Here is a 23203-nt window from a genome sequence, read left to right on the forward strand (position 1 = left end):
TTTCTGCTGAAATATTTCTCTTATTTTCGCATATTAAAGAAGTAGGAAAAGGCTTTCAGGCTTTGCACTCTCTAGCATCGAACACTTCCTATTTAGCCAATTTGACCTAATTTTTTCATGAAATGTGTGACTTAAGACTACGGCATTGAAATTATTGCCGTAGATAGATCAGATTCATTGAAGGAATATGGGAAAAATCAAATGTTCGAAGATAGAATGTGTGCGAAGCCTGAAAACCAGCCCCTACGGAAATAAAAAAAATCAGGTGAAAACTAAACGAAGATAACACGGATTTGAAACTGGAAGTTTAAGACAGTTTCCGAATGGTCCGAAATACTAAAAGTAGAAATCAAATTTAGTGGTTTTTCGAAATTTAATGGGTCATTTCCTCATACTTATTTAATCCTAAACTAACTAAGTGATATCGTATTATGGGGAATGTAGGCATGGTTCGCATACTGTGAACCTTCAAACTTTGCAAACTGTGAGCATACTAATGCTAAACTGGATCATTGCAAACAAAGAGAAAATTCGGTTAGTTTGATGGTCCCCAGTATGCGAACCATACCTACATTCCCCTATATGACGTAAATAAATCATTTTTTAAGCTTTAGTCTAAGGCTTATCTAAGGCTTAGATGTTACCAGAATGTAGAGTGGATTTTTATAATTTTAATAGAACAGATTATATAAAGGACTGATGCTCGCGAAATTCAAAACCTCATGTATTTCCGGTTCTCTTTCACAGAATTTGAAGATTATTAATTTACTCCTATAATATTCAAACTCGGTCTTAAAAAATAATACAGCTTTGTTCTTCATAAAACTAACAGTAGAACGTTTTGCTGTGAGTTTACTACATTACGTTTTCAACTTCAATTTCAAGTAGAATTTTTGGCATTCCGTTTTAGCTCATATCAAGAATCTCACGTACATGAAGCTGATCAAGGCTTATGGGAACTGCTTGTAATTTGGGACAGTTTGTAATTTTGGACACTTTGATGGTAAAATTGGACACTGCAAATAAATTGATTAAAATTATCAAAATTTCTATAAATATCTAATGAATATTGTAAGATAACACAAAATATGTTGAATTTTAAGTATATATTGAATTAAAATTGCGCTAATGACACTTCAAAACAAATTTAAACACAGCAAATTTTCCTTTGCCTTAAAGGACGAAACTAAGAACTTCCAAAAACAGAAAACCCATTGCCCTAAACGACGAAACTAAAAACTTCAAAAAACGCCGCTACAATTTCATTATTTTCTTTAATAAAATATACTTATTTAAAATATAAGAAAGACAAGATTTCCAAAGACAAAGTTTCCGGAAAACAAAGATTACCGATGACAAGAATTCCAAAGACAAACTGGGAAAAACAAAAGTGTGAAAAACATATTGGAAAAAAAAACAAAGATTCCGCAAACCGTCAGACGTAAGTTCAAAAATTTACAATTTTGTCGGAGATTCATCAATGAGGTGATATTTTTATCTTTGGATAGGTGTTTTTGCTTTCAAAATTTTGTAAATTTTTAGTTTTGTGATGACTAGGTTGTAAAAGTGCGCGAAGAAACAAGGGAGCATCATATCTACGAAAGATGCTGTGCAAAAAGCCTTATCCATTTAACTCTTTCGCGTCATTAGGGTCATATATGACCCGGGGAAAAAACAATTTTTTTTGACTATTAACATTAATTGAAATCTATCGGTTTGTGCACGACATCATAATAGAAGGATGTAAGATTCTTGGCTAATTTTCTCAAGACTCCAGATATTCAGGAAAAGAAAATATTTGAGATCAAAAATCACTAATTTCGAACTTTGTGAAATGACTTTTCTTTTTCAAAATTTTTTATATTAATTTATTTTTTTCAGCAAAAAGTTCTTTAGAAACACAAAATAGAATATCCAAAGATTGTATATTGCATATTTTGATATAATAAACTACTCTCAATTTTCCAGAAAAGCGTGTAGAATTTTCCGGGTCATATATGACCCTATGGTCCCCAAGGGTAACAGTGTTTTCGTCCCAAATCTATAGCGAAATGTAGTTGGGACATTGTTTTTCTTCGCGAAATGCAGGTGGGACATCTTGCTCCTGGACATTTCATCTTATATCTGATGAATTATAACATATTTTGCAATATTTTAGAGTATTCTGCAAGCGTTTCATATTGTGCAATTGTATTGTGTGTGAATAAATAATGTGGATAAGTTTATTTTTGCCAAATACCACTCAAAATATTGTGACAGTGACTGTTCAAGGGATTTCCAGGAAGATTCCTTGAACACCAGGAGTACAGTGTTCATCAAAGCAATCCAGTTTGCCATGGTTTTGGCCAAATTAACAACTTTAAGCAAAAAAACTCTTAGAAAGCCCGTGATATAGATTTTGAAAATGGTAAATACACTTCCCTTGAGGACAACAGGGTCATATATGACCCAGGGTTTTTCCGAGTTTTCACGCAATGGAAAATTTTTTTCCTCTCTGAATTATTATATTTGATCATAAAGCATTAGGAAAAACTCAATTTTACATGAATTCATCTGCTGAATAAAAGTGGGACGCGAAAGAGTTAAGGACGAGTGTGACACTGGTCCCAAAAATCAAAAACCATTTTTTATGATTTTAAAGGACATGCTAACTTTCTATAAACTATAACTTTCTATAAAAAATTCCACCAATTATGACACCGGTATCCCACTCGACCTTAAAGGATTAAAATAGTCCCGGAAATACCAGGGAATGCGTGAATCCGCGTGTACTTGAAGTGCCAAAGTCAACTCTATTTAATGACTGATATGGAAAGTTTCCAAGCTATTTGTGACATTCTAGGGTTCCCTCTCATAAACAGGAAGCGGCCTTGGTAAGACAGGTTCTTGAACTGGAGAACAATGTTCATCCTACTGAGGCGGATTAGCTGTCCAAAACTACAAACAAGTTGTCCAAAATTACAGTCAAATTCATGTTTACGTTTTTAATCTTTTTGATACGTATTAAGATGAGTTTTAGAAAGATATTTAAATGATACTATTTAATGCTTGTCAAGGTTCCAAACAACACATCTTAAAATGGTGTAAATATAACATTAAACTTGATTTTATATTGAAAATATGCACTATTCCTCTATTACCAATTTTAATCATATAAGAACCTTGGAGTCCGAGCTTAAATCTTTGGAATAAATCTACCTTTTTGTTAGCTATTCCACCTCTCCGAGGGTCATCGGTTTTCATAATGATTACATTATTCGTCAGCATTTACTTAGCAAAAACAGATTTTAATGTTCTTATTGCTTTAGAACATTATGGAAAATCTAGAAAAAACTTCTCATATTTAAAGCTTGAATTCTAATTATATTTAGGTAGAAGAATCTTAAAACGGGAGAGCTGTCAAAAGAATTATGGTTAGAACTAATCCATTCTCTATAATTACATGTAGGATAATCAAAAGGGGGAAAAATACAGACATTCAGCGAAGATATGTTGTGAAAGTGTTACGTTAGCTGCTTTCTAATTTGCTTTAGAGAGAAACCATGATTATTAAACTTGAATTTGCCAACCAGATTCACAAGACCTTATATTACCAGTAACACGGGCTGTCGTGGGGGCAAACCCATCATTACATATTTGTGTTCTCTAAACACACATTTTGTGCCTCCACCCTCAAACCCCACAATGTGCCAAAGCCATTGTCACAGGAGTGCAAATATAGAGCCCATCAGGCGCCACCTTTGAAAACGCACAATACATAACCTTTGTCTTGTGTGACATTTATGAGGAGACAGGCAGATATATCTGACAGCATAAAATTCACCACAAAGCTTTTCATTATCTCAATGCTCCTCCACCAACCATAAGGAGTCTGCAGACACAAGCACATGCGAAGTGAAATTACTTTCCGTTTCCGCTTGTTGGATGGAAAATTATTTTCAAAGCATCCAACATTCCACACTGTCTAACGTGCTCTTCAACAATTGCGAGACAGCAACACTTTATTATTAAAATAGGAACTAAAATAAAATACTCATATTCTAGCTGAGAATGCTGAAATACTACTTTATAACATAGTACAAAGCATAAAAGGAGCACAATTCGCTTGAATGGCTATCAAAATACTTATCCTAAGACAGAGATCACGATTTGGATCACAAAGCTATTTGAACTTACATTTTGATATGTTAAATCGTAAATTGTACCAGATTTATATGCATCCTTGTTAATGCCAAGTAAAATTTATTTATACGATTGATTCAACACTTGTCTTCCGATATCAATTTTGATACGTAGAAATTAATCATCTGTTATGGAAAGGGTTATGATTCCTCTCGTTCAGTAATAACCTTCCTTATTTGGGAGCTCTCTTCGGTTTAGACAGGGGCCTCTCGAAATTTTATTTTTGCAAAAGGTTTGTCATAGAAGAACTGAAGACAATTGGCAAGTTTTTTCCTAAAGAAAATTAACTTATCAGTCTGATATATTTCAAAATCGTGTATTAAAAGCTATTTAATAATACATATTTCATAATGTTCGCCAAAATAATACAAGAACTACGAGCAAATTTGTTTAAGTCGCGGTGTAATATCTTCAAAAATTTTACAAGGAAAAGTAAAAAATAGCTTCACTTTTTATTATACTTGATGGACCTCTGGTTTAGATTTTTCTGTACCGATTCGAAAGCATATAAGAGAGAAGTTACGTATAAACCCGTTGGAAGTTCGAACTTTAAACTGTCTAGTTACACAAGAGCGAGCAAGTTCACGAAAAGAACATTTTTTTTTAATGAAATTGCAATTCAAACGTTCTACCATCCTGAAATTTGATAAAACTACACAAAAATTCATTTTTGCAGCAAATGTTTACACACTATTGTTGAAATTGTTGATGATTGAAGTATGAAGAATACCGAAATTCGAAATAGCAGAACAGTCAGCGCTAAAGCGGCGAGTACGTAAACTTGAACTTTAGGCTTCCTGTAGATTTTCTAATAGGCTTGACTTGGCTTTGGAGCGGCTTTGTGGATATTACGGCAGAAGTTGTAATCCAAGTCCAAGTGCAGTGTAACAATTACCGGCTGTACGTGTTTTACCCTGCCATATTCGACACCTGATGAAGAGTACATCCATCTTCGAAACGTCGGTCGTAAACCTATGTCTCACAATGTCGGTCGTAAAGAATAAAATTGTGAAAGTCAAGAAAAGTTCAGTGCTTCAGTATTCAGAGAAGGAAAACGGTAAAATATGTTGAATTGTATTATTCTGCAGTAGTCAAATAAAGAGAAACTTATAGCTTGGTGGCCAACGTGACGCTTTATTGGCCATAACTTCCATTCTAATTGTCAGAAGTTCATCTTTAACAGCGAATATGAAAGGCATCTTGACATGCTATTGTTTTAAAGGCATTGCAGCTTTGAGTGGTATTCATAAAGGACATTAAAACTGGAAAATCAATTTATGATAGTCCTAATTTCGACTATCAGGATATTTCCGTTTTTTATTTCCATCCAAATCTGTAAGTTTGTTATAGCTGGGGTTGATACCTCTTTCTTTGTATAGATATCTATGGTACCACATATACATGTATGTATACTTTGTATAAGTGTCCTTTCCTCCCAGCTATTACCTGGGCGTTGGACTCAAGCCGTATTATCTTGATTAAGTGAATTTTAACTTAACCGGATTAAGCCTTTGTAAATTAAACGATTTCGCAGAAACGTTGCTTGTTGTGTACATTTTCATTAACCAAATTACCTAATACCGGTTTCAGACCTAAGGCTTAGCTATATGGCTTAATTGCTCTAATTTATTATTAATAACGATTTTTTGAAAAAAATTAACTTAGGATTGGATTATTAAAGATAAATGACCTATCGGGCTCTTAAAAGCAATAAAATTGCTCGCTATTTAGGACTTTGAGACCTTCGGGAACTGGGCTAAACCTCTAGTCTGAAGCCCGTATAAAATAGACAAAATCGTAATATTTTTGTTATCCATAATTTTATTTAAGTAGTCTAAACGGGAGGAGGGGGAAGGGGTGGGTAATATAACCTCTTAAACCCCAATGGGAAGTCATGAACCTGAGTTTTACGAACAAGGAATCTGTTCCTTCTAGAGAAGGTTAGGCGAAGGTCCAACAACCCCTCCCCGTAAAAGCAAGATTGTTAGGAAAACTCGCAAGGAGCTTTCGAGTCGAAAAGACTGGAGGAAGTTAGTATGGGAGAGGTCCAGCCCCTTAAAGGGACGTTGCAGCCACCTAAGTAAATAAGTAATAAGCTTATTAATTTGAGCTTACCCTTGGATTGAAATTTATTTTGAATTTTTAATACAGAGCAAATTAATATAAAAACGAATTTAATTAAAGTGTCCATAAAGATTTTAAATTTTTATTTTTTTAACGAAAATTATCACGTACCAAGTAAAGATATTCAAGTACGTAGTGTACTTCGTTAACCCTTTAAGGATGATTGGAACACCGCTGTCCCATAAAGAAAATAATTTTCCTGACTACCTAAAGTTATTTTTTTCTTATGTTTGTACGTACTTGCAAAGTAGAAGGTTGAAGGAATCTAAGATATTTTTTGCAAATCTTCACCTATTTTATAGTAAATTTTTAAGCTGAAATATGACGAATTTTTAAATTCTCACGTTGAAAATTAATTTTAATTATTTTTTATACTTCCAGTTTTTTTTTAAGCAAAACCGTTCTGGAAAAGGAAACTACAATACTCAAATACAATTTCGTTAGAGTGAAAATTATCAGTCATTGGTATCGTCAGAAAAATTACTTAAATATTTGGGCTATTTTTGTCCCTAATGTTCATAGAGACAAAAAATACACCAAATCACACTCTGTTTGCTTTTCGAAGGTTAGATGTAAGACGTTTTATAAGTTTTGTTTATCGGTTTCATTTTTATTGCTAATTTTCGGTTAGCCAAAACTGTCTCGTCGTTAAAGGGTTAAGGGTAATTAGATAAATATAGTTTTACAATGCGGTTCGATGCGTTCAATTTTTCATTCATCCTATTCAACTTCATCAGATCATGTAGCATGGATTTATGGTACTGGTTTCCCTACTTGATGCTCTATCACAACATAAAATGTCTGTTGTTGTATGAAAGCAAAATATAGAAAATCATCCGAACGATAAGACAGCCTTATTCTTGCAGAAGAGGCAAACAATCGATAAATTTCAATTTGATGTGTATTATAATTGTGATTAAACATAATTAAAAGATTTTGCTGTGTGCTCTGTGAGTTCTTAGTTGAGTTCGCTTAATAGATTATAAGCATATATACTACAAATATACTACGTCATGTATACAATTACGTGCAAGTACTATTGAGTATATTAATAGATCCAATTATTATCATTAAATTTAGATAATTAGTTTACTTGTATTGTATATAACTCTAAAATTGCATTCAGCTTAATATCTCACTTATGTAGTCGAACATAGAATTTCATGTTGCTTCCAGATGTTCAAAATTGATTGCTCAAAAGGGGTCATTATTAAATGAAAGAGCAGTATCATTTTGCTAATGAATTTTCCTGATTATACTATCAATTTTCAATTCACTTTAATAAATTCAGAAGAATTTATATGATTGAGTGCAGACAAAGTTTTAAGCTTCCTAAATCATGGTACTGTATGCTGTAAACTTCTTCAACTATCGCATTAAAATTTTGAATTGAAAATTTCTAGAGGACAATAAAGGTGTTGAATTAAGTTTGAAAGAAAGATTTTAAAGTTTTGGGTACAACTTTGAACATGTTTCGTACTTCATTTGAAGAATTCTTAAATTCGATGTGAATTCCGTGAGAAATCTTCTGGTGAATTTGAATGGAAATTCAATTGATGTGATGAGAGGATCTAAATAGATGATGCATGGTTGAATTGAGTAGGGCTGTCAAACTTCGTAGAAATTAAGACTGAGAAGAATGAAACTTTGTAAGCTTATTAGTTTTCCAATAATTACTAAGTATCTCAACTAAAATCTTAACTAAATTCAGCTGACTCATTCTTGGTAGGAAAGCGAATGGAAGAGTTATTGTAGACGTCTACAGTCGAGTAGTAATGTATATTATGGAATTTTTTCTCAAATTTTCCGTGTGTCCTTGCCCAGTACCAAGCATTATAAAGACTAAATTTTTCCTATGTTTCTGAATAAATATAACTTAGCAATATATATTTTAAAAACAAGACACATAGCCCTATAGTTTTTAAAATACGGGTGCAATGGGTCACATTCATTGAAAAAATGGGAAAAATTTGGTCATTATGAAGTTTGGGACCGTGCAAAGCACGAGAACTTTCCCCTAACTCAATCATTTTTAAAGAGTTAAAGAAAATACTTCAACTGTTTGATAATTCCCCATCCTGCCCAAGAAACAATTTTTTCATAATATAGTCTTGTAGAAAGCCTTAGGTAAGGCACTATAGAACCAAAAATCTTTTTATTTGCTTATAACGCTCTTGGTTCCATCACTGAGATTACTATAAGTAAAGTGGCGCACTGTTAAGGATCTTAAGAGCGTCTATAGGAATTTCAACAGAAAATTCTCACTTTAAGTTTTTTAAAAGTGCACTAAAATACTTTTTTAACACTTGGTTCTGTAGGGCAGCTATTTTGCTTCTTGGGTGCTCCCTTCAGAATTCTTAGTTATTAGTAAAAAAAACTATAAAACTATAAAAATTTTATTTAGAGTATTTAGCAAAAACAAAAGTATTTTCAGCAATCCTGAAGCAAATTTTGTATCATATACCATATTAATAGTCCTTGAGACGTATTAATTGGAAATTAATGAAGCATATTGAGAGTATAACAATACGATAAATTAGACATTCTGCCTCAGGTGAATATAATTATACACATGCGATGAGTACACATTGAGAGTAATTGTTTATAAATAGTAAATATTTAATAAATTAAATATATGTCATGATTTCTTTGGTTCATTCCGTCGTCTTTACCCAAAGGAGAAGATGAATATTGTTAACAAAACCCTTTTCTTGGAAAATGTCAGAGCAAAAGCCATGACTGGCAGACAATAGGATGCTTTACTCCATCCACCAGTCTTTATAATTTATCAACATTAACACAAGTTGCCCCTTGTGAAAAGCCCCAATATTTGAGTGTACTTAATATAGTAAGATATTAGTAAGCTTTTGCTTAATAGACAAATAAATAATGAGCTGGAATTTCTCTTAATTTTTTTCTTGCTCCCTTTTCAAAAGTTGTTTTTCACGACTTTCTTGAATATTTAATTTTAATAGGATGGCTAGGGTGTGATGCATTGTTGGCTTTAGTGCAAAAGTTGGATGTTCTTGAGGATGGTTAGTGAATTGAGAAGCTCAATATTGCACAGAACATAAATTATTCTGCAGAATATTTTTCTGAAGAGAAAACCACTGGTCGGTGTTGGATAAAGTTTTATTTACCATTTTCGAAAGTTTTTCTACCGTTGATATATTCTTTTTTTTTGTTTTTTTTTTCATCCTGGGTATTTTCTGAAGCTTATCAAAATTTTACAAGTTCAGCACCAAGAAAAACGAGGTTTCTCCAGTCAGTTGAACAGAGACTGAATCGTCCCCAGGGCTTTTTTCTGAATACTTCACGAAATAGAAATAGCTTGCACAAGTTTGTATTGCGATAAAATAGGTGAATAAAATATAGGTAAACTGTTACACTGTTATATGTTATGGGAGAAAATATAAGTGTTATATTTAAGTTAAACACTTTCTGGTGAAGATCATCATCGAATGTGGGCTCGGGGAATTATTTTCTCAATACTCTAAGCCATTTTTCGCTCTACCCCCAAAAGACGAGGAAAAAAAGGTGGAAAAATTTGTGAGTATTTCCTTCCATCTCTTGGGTGCCCACTTGAAGAGGAAGGAAGAAAAAAAAATTGTACCATGTTTGGACTGAAAGAAATTATATACATCCACGCTCATTCTCGATATAGAATCATTCAATAAGAATTGAAGTGAGAGAGCATTTGGAAGCTCCTGGAAGAAGTAAAAAAAAGTGTGTATACATAAGAATATAAGAAGAAAAACATGGAAGGTAGAATGGAATGTATTTGAAAAGGCTGTATTATAATTTGATCATCTCTAAAGGGAGCCTAAATCGTTTTTCGGGAGCAACTTGAAAAGGTTTGTGTATTATGAAATTTAAAAAGGGCACTCACTTTCGTAACAAGATATAATTCAATAAATACGACAAAGATTTTCTCATTTTCCTCCTATTTCTTATCATGTGACTAGCATTGGGTGTAAAGAAGTAAAATATCATTTTACCTTTCGACGAAATATACTTTGGAAATTTCTATTTATGTAGTATTATACCTTTGAATCAAAACCGTATTGTTTGAAGTTCGAAAATTGCAAACTGCAGAGTAATTGAGTTTCAGACACTCTCTTGGCTGTCAGGTCAATCAATTAACACTTGTGAGAGGCACTTGAAATTTCTCTTAATCACAGCTTAAATATCTTTTCGGCATGTTGTTCTAAGCATTAGATGTATCAAGTCAATTTATAAATAGATCTACGCAGAGTAATTTTTCACTGACATAACCAAATCGCAGTGTAATATTTATCTTGAAAAATATACAAATAAACTCGGTAATGCTCAATAAAACTAGTGAATTATTTCACAATCTATTTTTACTATCGAAGCATCATACTCATAAAATTTCGCAATAGTTCTTGAGCTATTGAACTTGAATTGTTATGCTATAATTTTTCCATTTATATTTTTTTTTGTAAGACGAATAGACTATAAAAGAGAGCGCCTGTGCCATGAGAAGTCTGGATATAAATCTATATCAATAAATCACACATTTTTAATACTCAGACGAATAACAATATTTACAAAAGTTTAAATTAGAAATACTGCCATATAAAACTTTGTTATTAAGGGCTTGTGTATAATAAAAATTAAAGAAAACTGCATTTTCTCAATAAGCTTATAAAATTACCTTATTTAAACTATATATATTTTCTGAAATTTCTCTTAAACATTTTAAGAATTTCTGCCGTTCAGATCTGATTTTCGGAAACCTTTTGAGAAAAAGAGATGGAAAAACGTCTCATTGAATGCACGAACTCACAAGATAGTGCTCTCTGTGAATTATTTTTTCACACCGTCTCTTGGTGTTTACTGGTTTACTAGCGATTAGATTAATTCATAAATTGTAAAAGCATTTGAAAAACGAAAACTTGTAGGGGAATGTTGGCATGATTCAAACAGAGTGAACCTTCAAACAACGCAAATTTTCTCTTTGTTTGCAAAGAGCTAGTTCGTCATTTCTTAGCCATAAGATAGATCATTATTAAGCTCATGAAACGTGATGAGAAATGGTAGGTCAGCTGTTTGCAAAAAAAGAGAAAATTCACATCGTTTGAAGGTTCACTCTGTGCGAACCATGCCTACATTCCCTAAATAAATGTATATTTTAGAATGTTTTGATATGAGTTACAAGCATAGGTGAAAGTGCTCTTCCTTCGAACATTCATGCCTTCGAATAATGTGAAGTTTTTGTTTTTCGTAAGAGATTTACGCTAAATTATTACGGAATTATTAACAAATGATGATAAGACAATTAATATTTAAAAGAAATATGTAAGGCTCTTAGGAAAACTAAAAGAAAATTCACATTATTCAAAGGCAAGAACGTTCATAGGGAGAATACTTTCCCCTAATGACAAATAAATAATGTAAATACGAGAGGGTAACGATTTACGGATATTTAATCGATTTATTACTTATTTTAGGACTTTTAAAAGAAATCCAAATTTAAACGAATCGGTAGAAAAATAAATCTTCTAGAGTGGTTAAACTTTGACCTTAAAAAACTCGAGATGGCGAATTTTTCAGGTCATAGGTATGTTTGGACGAAATATTTATCTGGACTACCTCCAAAACATATCCAAAAATAAAAGAAATCGTAGGTGTCGTTTTTGGAATAAACTAAAAAAAAACATGGGGAAATGAAAGTCATGATAAAGATCTTTGGGTTATCTTATAACCGAAGACCGAAAGTTCGTATCTCTTATACGGGCTTCAGACCTAGGCTTAGCTATATGGCTTAACTGCTCTAATTCCTTATCAATCACGAATTTTTGGAAAGATTTAACTTAGGATTGAATTATTAAATATAATTAACCTATAGGGCTCTCAAAAAACAATAAAATTACTCGCTGTATAGGATTTGAAGACCTTCGGGAACTGGGCTAAACCTTTGGTCTGAAGACTGCTTTATCGTTGGGTCTTTAGTTGGGTAACAAGTTTACAAGCAGAAAGAAAAGAATATTTAACTCTCTATCAGGTAAGTCATTCTATAAATCGCATTTACTGCGATAATATTGCTTATTCGAAGTTTATATCTATCTCATTTTGACCTTTCGTCGACCCATCTTCAGTTTTGTGTTACAGGACAGAGAAAGAACAACAAAATTTCGTTTGCAATATTTTTCGTTTTCAAGTGCTTTAAAGTACGGTGAAAGAAACATCTATCGACACTTTAATAATTCGTGTCAGGACCTATTGATACCCTACTTTGTATCATTTAGAATACGAAATTTAAACACCTATCCTTATCGAAAAACATAAGAATAATGAAAAAAACGCCATATTACTTACATTCAAATACATTCAAATACTTCAAGTGGTAGAGTACTCGCTCTATGATGCTAGTGTCCCGGTTTCGAAACCCTTTTAGGTCACCAGGAATTTTTCTGGCGTTAAAGGTGTTTGGATTGCATCCAGTTAGCTTCACTGCACTTGATTCCACGGGGCATGGGACTGACAACCCCATCCCTGTATAAGAAAAATATAATAATGGATGTCCCAAACTCCCCTTGTGGGAAGGCCTAGTTACTCTATGAAACGTTGTTCCACCATTATTATTAGTATTATTTATAAAATCATTTAACTACCAATTTTCTATAAAGAAAATACTTTAAATTAAGTAAATTAAATTAATTAAATTGCGGGTTCTTTATACCGATTCATTACCGATTGTGACCGATGCAGGCGATCTGGAAATTTCAAGACGATAAAACATTAAACCTTACGACATTATAAAAACTTTGTTATACAAATTTTCTTGCTATTTATTTATAAATATAAAAAAATATAAGTAATTTGCTAGTTTATTCATTAAGCAGCTGTATTTCAACAATTTTGAATGGAAATAAAAGTTTTTTTTTGTACTATTCACAAGCAATCTTCTTTTTAATGCTTTTTTTATAGCGTTTTTTGTTTTACTTCTATTACACAATTAGTTATTTGATTTATCTTCTCTGTGATTTTTCAAGACATTCTATAAAACACAAAAAAATATTACCGTTCCTGTCATATACTGACATTAACCCGTTAATGTCATTAAAATATAAGATGGTTCAGTTATTGAATTTATTTGAATGGACAGTAAACTCCAATTTTGGTCATCATTAAGTCAATTCGCATTTGTTGGTTGAACGCATCTGAAATGCAAATCAATCCAAACCGATTACAACTTATTGAGGAATGTATGGGATGGTGGGGCAGTTGCATGCATAACTTTCGAAAATATTAAATTTTTGGACAATTAATTAATGTCATGAGGTACTACCGCCTTTATCCATCAAGTTACACTAGCTGAATTTAGATTTAGTTAGTTGAATACTGTTTATAGATATTACGCAAATGAGTTTTGGAAAAACTGTCAACTGTGTTGCGTGAAAGTGCCCTACACACTCCCTACTTCTTAAAAAAAAATAGAAGGAAAATGTAAAAGTTATTGGTTTTGCGGAGGAAATATCTATTCAGACGACTTCTTTAATTCAAAAAGAAAGAGTTTAAATTAAATTGTCAGATTGATTTAAATTATTTTATTCGATTGTGTCACTTAAGGTGGTTTAACATTACGACAATTTCTTCAACATTACATATTGATGGTAAACATTCGTGTAATTTTCGTCACTTAATTTTTTTTAATTTTTTGAAATTACAGAAAATTGCATTAGCTAAAACTAAAATGAAATTTGGTTTCCATTTTAATATGAACAAAATACAGAAATCCACATTAATGGTGATGAAAATCTCACTAAAATTCTGGTGAGTCATTGAAAGCTCAGGAAAACTCAGGAAAGTTCCCTTTTATAAGAAAGCTTTTGGGCAAAATGACTCAGTGAAAATGTGTGGGGTTATGTGAGAAATTTTTGGGGTCATTCACCAGGCTTGCCAATCATTCACAGTGATACATCTGTTCCTCTTTGTTTCCCAGATCCACTCGAAGAGTAAGGGATCGTCTATCGCTCCCTCGACCGAATATAAATTGTAGCCATAGTGGATGAAATGAAATATGATGGCTGGCCAGAGCTTAGTTTGATATCTACATAAAACACACGCACAACTTCCAACAATCATCTGACAAAAGCTCTCTGAAAATTTCCCTCATGGTCAGAAAAACTCGCCACCACAATTAATATCACTCTGTCTATCAACGAAATGTGTGAGAAAATTCATGGGCAATTGCGAAAGTTAAGACATGTAATTGAATAAATTGGTTTGGGAATGGTTCCAAAAGAATTGAAGGGTTGGTTAACTTTCAAAGGGTCAGACGAAATCATCATAGTTCCAAAGGGCAGTTGCCGAAATAGACGAGAACATTTCATTAAGCTATATTGATTTTAGTAATTTAAATTCTACGAAATGTAAGCTCGACGACAGATAAAGTTCTAATGAAATGCTGAACATTCAGTGAAATTTCTTTGGGGCTTTAAAGAGAAGACTGTAAAATATTTTTGAATATACCAAAAATAATAACTTTATCTGTATTAGCACTTTATTTTAATTTCGTAGGGATTTTTCGCAACCGTAGTTGATCCCAATTTCAATTTATTATATTACCTGTTACAGTCATGAATACCTATGAATGCTAGTAACTGTGTATCGTTAAAAATATATACAATTGATTTTGAAAGGATTCATGTTCATAACTGGCCCTTTTAATGGCATTGTATAAATGAGTAGTAAAAAGTTAAAATTGAGCAGTAACAAAAAAATTAAAGCATAGATATTATCGTCCAAATTTTGGCAAAGGGAAAATAAAGGGCTTTTCATTCTATCTGCACCAATTTTAAATGTTAAATATATAAATTAGACCAATTTTTGTAATGATTTAAGTTTTTTACTGACCATAATTAGATTTTTTACTGCTTGTTTTTAATTTCTTACTGCCCCTTTTTGAATTTTTGTAAGAGGGATGATCATATTTTTTCTGATTGTATTAAATAATAATAATAATAAAAAGAGTCTTTAAAATATCCCTTTCAAAATGAAATATATTATGTAAAGAAGAGTTCCTGAAATTTCTTTTAAAATTAAATTTTTCAAATGCGATATCTCAATAAAGACAACAGGGATTTATAAATAAGAAGTAGTATTTCGAGGTAATTTAACTTCTGGTAACTCGGCACCATTTGAAAAAATATTGTTTTATGGATAAACCAGTAACTAAGATAATATTTTCGAAAAGGTACTTAAAAGAAAAAATTGTAGGGAAAACCTTGTGGTAAACTGTAACGCCAGCGACTATGGGGTAGCACCGAACAGTGATTTTTATTTTTAAATTATTTGGACTATGAAGACCTTTTTTCAGTGTACAAGTACAGTAGCGTCTTCCAAATTCGAACGCTTGGAGGGCATTTTTGACATTTCTCACCTCCAAAATTCGAACACACATTTAAAAAGGAAGTGTTAGGATTATTATCTAAAAAAAACTTTAAAATAAATGGATATTAAACTTTTGAACTGTTATAGAACACAACTCTCAGACGAAACTAAACAAAGTTAAACTTTTATGTTTTATGAATAGCTTTAATCAGGAACTCTATGTATCTTTATACGTGAAATAAACTTCAGGAGGTCAAAGTCACGCACGGAGGACAAAGTCACCCGCATCTACAGAATTTACTAAATTTTAGGATTCCAAATAATAAGATCCACAAGAGATATTCACAAATAGAATTTATGCACTGTAAAGGAAGTTTTTCAAGTTTCGCACATACTCGGATTTCAAACACTACACATTTTTCTCATATTCTTTTAATTAATCGAATTTTATGGCAATATATTTCAATAATTACCAAAGAAGCAAAACAGCTACTTTATAGAACCAAGTATTAGACAAGCCTTTTAGTGCAATTTTAAAAGACATAAAACAGTGGCAGCCAAAATCCCGAAAGCCAAAATCCTGAAAAGGCCAAAATCCCGAACGCCAAAATCCCGAAAGCCAAAATCCCGAAAGATAAAATTCCGAATGTTCAAAATCCTGAAAATGATGAAATTATATGGAGGAAAATGTTTCTAGAATAATTTCCCAAGACGCAGAAGATTTCCCTTTGCCTCCAGCAAGCGCGGCTACAATCGTGGGAGTAGCTATGATACTTTTAAGAATTCGGGATTTTGGTTTTCGGGATTTTGGCCGATTTGGAATTTTGGCTTTCGGGATTTTGGTACATTCGGGATTTTGGCTTTCGGAATTTTGGCGTTCGAGATTTTGGCTTTCGGGATTTTGGCGTTCGGGATTTTGACCGGGACCCGACTTAAAGTGAGAATTTTTTGTTGAAGTTCTTATAGAATATCTTAAGATCCTCAAGAGTGCGCCACTTTACTTATAGTAATCTCAGTGATGGAACCAAGAGCATTATGCCGAAAATAGACACAGGCTGATCCTGGAGAATACTCAGCTCAGCTCGAAATATTTAACGGTAAAGGATCAGCCCAAACTATCATACACTGAGGATTTTGGATAAAGGATTATCGTTTAAAGCGTAAATTTCTAATAAATCTCCACATTTTATTTATTTATTTATTTTTATTTATTTTATTTATTAAAGAAACCATACAATAGACTTCTAATTCCCTCACGTACAGTTACAAACAAGAACAAAAAGAGAAAAAAAAAAAAACAAAAGAGAAAGAAAAGTTACAACAAGAATAGAAGAGATAAAAAAAAATCTTAGACTTCCCGACCCAAGTAAAAAGACCGCAGAGAGAGTTCAGACGTTCTGGAAGCAGGTGGAATCGAGTTATAAATGTAAATCCCGTGCACAAAAAGAGTTCGTTGAAAACTGGCACTTCGCGATCTTGGCACCATGAAACACCGACACCTGGCAGATGCCCCCCAACTTAGCAGACAGAAGAGGTAGGACGGAGTCGAGGTCAGAGAAAGGCGTAGGATAAAGAGCATAGCTCTAAATTCAAGATACTGAGGCAGGTCACACCCCACAACAGACCGAGATACAGGGGAGACATGGTCACCCCGCTTCAGATTGTAAATAAATCGTAGGCAGTCATTGTAGGAGACTTTAAGCTTACGAATAGACTCAGCATCAGATTGAAAAAATAACTCACAGCCATAAGTGAAATGCGGCATAATGAGAGACCGGACAAGCAAAAGCCGAGTGTCGGTAGGAATAAGATCCCTATGCCGCCGCAGGGAGTACAAAGAAAAGCCAACTCTATGGCATACTTGAGACACGTGATCCGACCAAGTCAGATCCCCATTTATGATCACACCCAGGTCCCTGACCGATTGGCTATATGGAATGGGAGTGCCTCCAATACTCAATACTGGCAGCGGAATCCCAATGTCTCTCTTCGAAATAACAATGGCCTGGGATTTGCCAGGGTTAAGTGCCAAGCCATTCTCTGCAGACCAAGCCCAAATTCTATCAAGCTCAGAATTCAGACGAAGAAAAACAGAATGAGGAGTAGAAAATTTGCCGTAGTCATATATTTGTAAATCATCTGCATAAAGGTGGTAATGAGAAGAAACAAGAACTTCAGGCAAGTCATTAATAAAGATTGAGAATAGTAAAGGTCCTAGAATCGAACCTTGACCAATACCTCGAGCAAGAGTCTTAATAGAGGAGGTTTGCCCATTGAACTTAACTCTCTGCTTACGCTCATGAAAGTATGAACATACCAAAGAGATGGCAGATGAGCAAAATCCGTAATGGTTTGACAACTTCCATAACAATCGACCATGAGGTAAGCTGTCGAATGCTTTGCTGAAGTCCAAAAGAACTAGGACTGCAAACTGTGAGTTGTCCAAGGCCTGAGAAAGCTTTGAGAAGGCTCAAAGACTTCTTAAGTGCAATATCAATGGATTTTTCGTACAGAAAGATGCATTCTGACCGTCTGACCTTCCAATTACTCCAATCTTAATGCATTTTAAGACTTTGCGACATTGCGTACCATTACTCTCCACGTTTTTTCACCCAATTGACATTTCGAAAAGCACCCAAAAACACCCAAAGTGAAGCTTTTTATTTTCAGCACTAGCGCTGATGTCATCTAATCCCCGTAATTTAACTAGACCTCACGAATTTAGAAGATCAGCCTGATCCTCCTAGGCTGATCTCTGAGTGTATCGACACCAATCCTCATTTTTCGGGCTGATCCCTAATGCCCTAGACACACTTACGACTTAATCCGAGAGACGACTTAGTGAAAAATGATGGAAATGAAGTCTAACCATTATTTCAAATATAATTACGCTAAGCCATCTCTCGGCTAATCCTCAGGTCTGTCAAGGCCCTAAGTCGATCCTTGTGTCTATTTTGGGCTTTATAAGCAAATAAAAAAAATTTGGTTCCATAATGCCTTACTTAGGGAATTCTACAAGACTATATTGAGAAAAAAATGTTCCTTGGGTATTCTAAAGTCACACATTTTCTGGAAAAAATATGTCAAATTCATTAAAGGAATGTGGGAAAATTTGAAGTATTTGAAGCTTCAGAGTCATCCTCTAAATACCATCCGTTTAATATAATTTACTTTTGCTTCTTTTATAAAATTCAATACACATAATTTCACTTAACTTTTCGGTTTTAGAGTTTAGTTTGAATTTGAAAGCCCTGAGGATTTTTGCCCGAATTTCGCCACAAATACACCAAAAACACTTTGTTTAACGAAACACAACACTCGTGTTATTTGATGAAAATTCACAGAGAACTTTCTCAACAACTCCCCCCTCAGAACTGAGGTTAAGAATTCCCAGTGAGACATGTACTGTATTTAAGTGCTTCTTGTTTTGCTATTTCGTAAATTTGAAGGAATTTTCGTATGAGATTTATTGTAAGAGTCAACGATAAAGTGCGGCCCATTAATAAATTTGCTCGTTTAACCTTATAAGGGTGGGTGTATATCAGCCCAGGGGTAGTTGCTGGTGCGTCGGTAAATCTGTAATCGAGCATTTTGGAAGACGATCAGTTGGAATTCCTGAAATTTTGGAAATTCCTCTTGTTCTCCTCGTGCTAATAGTTGAGAATTGAGGCAGGAATGGCAAGTGAAAAAAAATGTTCATGGGGATGGTAGAGCAAATAGGTGGGTATTTTTAGATGGTGGGGCATGTTAGGACGGAAGGAAATCTAATCTAGCGTTTATTTATTTTTACGGATATACATTAAATTATAATGAAGTCGAGAATATGGAGACGACGCCCTTCGTTCAACGACTTGGTTATTTTTCTCAATTGGGGATGTTTTCTTCTGGGTATGAGAGAGATGCCTGAGGAAGTGGAAGAAAAATACCAAAGGGTGGGCTTTTTTTGGTGGAAATTTCTAGGTTGAATTTTTTTTTTTTACAAAGTCAGCTCTCCCTCTGTGCCCTTTTTTCTCACAGTAGTGTGTTGAGAAGACGATTTGAGGAGTTGTGCCAAAGCTTGAGCATAAATTGATGGTGATTGTAATGAATTGGGGTGTATAGATGGGGAGGGGATTGCTGGTGTTGCCGATGAAAAATGCTGAATTATTTTTTATGCCAATTTTTCTCCATTTGATATCCCTTTTCGCCCCCTATTTTGCCACCCTTGGAATTTTTTGGGGTGCACTTATGTGTGTCTTTTAAATTATATCTTCTCGGTGAATATAGAGAGTTTGGTTGCAAAAAGGGAAATTCCAAAAATTACTCAAGCCTATGTAATTTTTATATATTGGCATGTCTCATCCATCCCCCCTGCCCAAATCATCAAGGGAATCCCTTTGAACCATCCAATGGAATTCTTCTGTAAAACATACACCAATAATGAAGATAACTTACGCTTGATTACAATTTCGACGTGTGTATCCAAGAGAAATTTCAAGATAAATTAACTCGGTAATTTCATACAGAAAACCTTCCAAATATCCTCTCTCACTGTTTTATATAGCTCAATTCAATCACTCTTTAGCTATCTTATATCACTTATACCACTAACACTGGATAATCAGGTATTAATCTAACACCTATACCTAAATCCCGATTCGTAAATCACCACAAAAATGATTTTTGGACAGTCACTATGTAAATCTATGTTGGTTAACACTGAAACAACACAGAATGGGATTGTTTTCTATCATCCGAACTCTCTTTCTCTCTCTTTCTCTGCACGACACCAAAAATAATTCGTTGTTATTAATAGGAGTGCGAGATGGATGTTATTGAAAGAAAATGAATTCATGTGTTAATGTTTGCACATAAGCATCACTCAAAACCACACTGTTCTTTTGCTTGAAAAATTCTAAAGAGACCCATGGAGAACGAAAGTGACAAGAATTGGACACTAATGATGCTGTATTTAATGTTCTTTTTTTTTGGTGGATCGTCTCTATCTTAGTTCCTAAAAAAAACCTCTGACACTGCGAGATGCTAAGCGCGCGAAGGCTCAAATCAAACTGGGTGGTTTGACGTGAGGACGAGGGCTCTATCTTCTGCCACGTGTCGCGCCCAACTGCACTTTTCCCGATGCCAACACATCCCCAAAACGCCCGAGAGACGCGCCTAAGCATCGGCTCCCGGACCCGAATCCCATCCGAATACTGCCACAGCATGCGCAGACCCCCCTTTTCGGACATCTACTTTTCCCAGGGCTGTGCTCAAATGGTATAGGTTATACCCAAACAGTTCCGGTATATACCAGAGAAGACAAATCCAGGGGAACCCGTACCGGAGAGAGCCGGCTAGAGAGAGAATTTGAGGGGAGAAATGTGTGCCAGAGACTCACCCAAAGCTTTGACGAATGCGAGCTTTTTCCATCTGACAAGTTATTTTACAGCATCCCATCCATTTCACATCAGCCACCCCAACACACCACATCAGCACACAGGTGAAAAGTTTCACCAGCACTGCATTTTTCGCTAAAGCCCCGCTAAAAGAGCTTCTAGGGATTTATCTTGCACCCGCACTTGGGATATGGCATCATTGCAAGGTCCCTATATAACGTACATACAAGCAATAAAAAAAAAACTACACCAAATGGAATTTTAATTAGATGCATTTTCCGCTATAATTTCCGATGATGGACTTCCGTTGTCACTAAAAATATCATTATGATTTAGTACTGGATTGAGGGTCTCTATAGGGAATTTGCAATATATGATTTATGCAATATATGATATAAGCGCTTCACTTAAATCTTTTAAGAGATTGCTTTATGCCAATATTTCATACGCATGGCAAAATTTAGAGAATTTCATAGTTGATATCACAGCCAGATAACAAATAGCACTGCAGTATATTTCCACAGAGCTGAGAAATATTTCAAATGATGCAACATCCAGATGCAATTAAATGTTTAATAACACAAAAAATTGAACGAATTGCATACTCTCTGATTAAAATTTTGTTATAGAACATATTCCACATCTCAAGCCAATCAGGGAACGAGATCTTGCTGAAACATTTTATGGGATCAAAAATTTAATTATGTGTGACTAATTCTCTATTATTATAAACAAATAACGAAATAATGAATTTTTTTTAAATTTTTTATGATGATATACAAAAATCACTGAAAAAGCTAAGATCTAAGAGAAAGTGGGGAATTTTTAAAATTGGGGCAGCTTTAAAATTACAGGGGAGGTCCTGAATGTTTGAGACGTAGTGTATCATTTTTGATTATTTAAACAATTGTGGAAAAAACACTAGTTGAATTTTTTCAATGAAGTCTATAGGATAAGGGCTCATAATTTTGGACAGTCTGCTTATAAGCATCGATGTTCCAAGTTTGAAGTGCGATATTTTCAATACTAATAGATTTTTTTGTTACTCTCTTTTCAGACGGATTGTTCAGAAACTTGACAAATTTTTAATCGACTTTTTTTTACTAAAATTAGTTTAAATACGTTTAAAAATGAATTTATATGTAGATATGAATTTGACTCTTATTTTGGACAATTTGGTTGTATATTTGGACAGCTGATTTGCTTTAAAAGGATGCCCATTGTTCTTCATTTCTAGAACTAATCACCAATTTCAAGAACCAATGATCATCTAAGAGAACCGTAGAATGTCACAAGAAGCCCGGAAACTTTTCATATCATTCATTGTAGTTAGTTGACTTCGGTAATCCAAGTACTCGCGCGCTCATTCCCTGGCCTTTTTCCGGAAGCCTTTTAAGGCGTTTCTCACTACATCTCGTGCGTAGAGAAGATGCTCCTTTGTTTCTCCTGGCATTTATACAACCTAGTCATCACAAAAGCTAAAACTTCGCGAAATTTCGAGAAAAAAAAACATCTGTCCAAAATAAGGATTATAACCTCACTGATGAACATCTTAGCAAATTTCTCATTTTCATACGAAAAATCTAATTCACAAGGCAAATTTCACTTCTGGTCAAATGTATAAATCCCTATTAACGTGAATCAATAAAATATTCAATAAATATTCAATAATATCACTGAAAAACAGCGAAGAAATATTGTTAGTACTTCACCACAGCTAAATAAGACTGAAGTAAACACGATATCTTCACTTTTTATTAAGCTTGATGGGCCCATGGTCAGAGATAACAATGTGCTTGACTTCGAGGATTCCCTTTTCATATTCTTTCTAAGTCGATCAGCTGACCGGTCAGCAGTTCTTGAACAAAAAGTGATAACCAAATATATGGAAATGGTACTACCTTGCGAGTTTTGTTTTAAGGTTAGTAGAATTCAGCTGAAAATACATGCTTGCAACAGTAGAGGGTTACGGAAGTTGTCGGAAAACTAACAATCTCTCAGAGAAACACATCAACTATCTCCTGAGCTTTCGGCAGGGTTTTTGGTCATCCCCAGGGTTTTTGGTCAGTATTGCAACAAGGCATGAAAAGGAACGGGGGCACTACTTTACACTTTACACTGTCCTTTTACAATTTTTCTGAACTTTTGGCACAATTTTGATA

General features: G+C 33.9%; 1 protein-coding gene across 11 annotated transcripts in view; it reads right to left on the reverse strand.

The window, feature by feature from the left end:
- LOC129807231 (disintegrin and metalloproteinase domain-containing protein 33) overlaps window positions 1-23203 on the reverse strand; it is a 595021-nt gene that overhangs the window by 397836 nt on the left and 173982 nt on the right. For 3 of the 11 annotated variants that reach the window (XM_055856366.1, XM_055856365.1, XM_055856364.1), the window contains exon 1: window positions 20101-20774. The exons of the other annotated variants lie outside the window; for them this stretch is intronic. The gene's annotated coding sequence lies outside the window, so the exon portion shown is untranslated. Of the gene's footprint in view, window positions 1-20100; window positions 20775-23203 lie in introns of those variants that run through there. 11 annotated transcript variants of the gene reach the window in all.

The sequence above is a fragment of the Phlebotomus papatasi genome, chromosome 3 (genome assembly GCF_024763615.1).
Source record: "Phlebotomus papatasi isolate M1 chromosome 3, Ppap_2.1, whole genome shotgun sequence".
NCBI classification, from domain to species: Eukaryota; Metazoa; Arthropoda; class Insecta; order Diptera; family Psychodidae; genus Phlebotomus; species Phlebotomus papatasi.